The following is a 1,280-nucleotide window of genomic DNA, read 5'->3' as shown; positions in this document are numbered from 1 at the left end:
CGCTGGGGCCCGTGCTCTCCGGCCGGGCAGCGAGGGGCGGGGGCTCCTGCATGGCGCCGCTGCAGCAGCCCGGAGGGCGCAGGCCGCGCGGTACCGGAGCGGGTAGGAAGAAGCTGCGCCCACTCCGCAACACCGCGGCCATTCACCCACGGCACCCGGGGGGCGCAGCGACCCCGCCCCTACCGCTGGGACAAGACTGTGATGTCACGCCCACCGCCTTATCACAGGGCGAGCTTCCTCCGAGGACCACCACGCCATCCTATCAAGGGGCGAACTGCCCCTAAGGCCCCGCCCACCTCCCTGTCCTATCAGGGCGCGCTGCCGCCAAGACCCCGCCTGCCACCCCATGCCCGGGGCGGTGCCCTGTCCCCTTTTCCCAGTCACAGGGCAAGGTCATATCAAGGCCCCGCCCCTCATCTATGATCGCTGGGTCCCGGTCCAATGTGAGCTCTGGAGCCGCGCTGCTGTGATGGGGGAGGCCAGGTAGATCCGTGCCTGCCCCCCTCCCTCCTCTCTCTGCCTGGCCAAGCCCACGCTGGGGGCCGAGTGCAAGAGAGCAGAACTAACGTGACTCCAGCGCAGGGCAGAAGGTCTACGTTGCAAACCCATAACCTCCCAGAGCCTGAGCCAATGTGACTCCAGCCCAAGGCAGAAGGTCTACGTTGCAAACACATAACCTCCCACAGCCTGAGCCAGGCTGCGGGTGTTTTACTGCAGTGTAGACATGCCCCGTGAGAGTATTAGAAAAGGAACAATCCTGCACTGGCCCATACATGTACTGGCCGCTAGAGTTTTTTCCATCTCTCGATTGCCATAATTGAAGAATCCATTAGTGCTCTACTTGGAAACAAAATGATTGGTGGAATACACCTTACTTTGCACTGTTAATCCAGCTGCAGTGAATTAAAACAAATGACGATCAGTTATCTTCTCACAGACACAGCAATGATTCACCTTTTGATTATATTCTGCAGAGGCAAACTCCTAGTTGTAAACAGTCAGTCTTTAACTAAGACTCTTGCAAATATGTTTATAATGACTTCAATTAAATTGAGGGCCAAGGAGATGGTTGAAAGTTAAGAGTTTATGTTGATGGTAGAATTTCTCCAACACAGCCATTTATTTAAAAGAGCCATATTTTGTTACATGGTTGAACCTGCGATATAAAACAAACCTCTGTAAGGAATTCAAATTAATGTGCTCGTTTATAATTTTGGAGGGATTAATCTATCTTCTGTCACAACAAGTTCCCAACCAGAGACATGCAGAGGTCTTCCAGG

Source organism: Chelonoidis abingdonii, chromosome 1 (assembly GCF_003597395.2).
Source record: "Chelonoidis abingdonii isolate Lonesome George chromosome 1, CheloAbing_2.0, whole genome shotgun sequence".
NCBI classification, from domain to species: Eukaryota; Metazoa; Chordata; order Testudines; family Testudinidae; genus Chelonoidis; species Chelonoidis abingdonii.
This window is presented reverse-complemented; position numbering follows the sequence as displayed.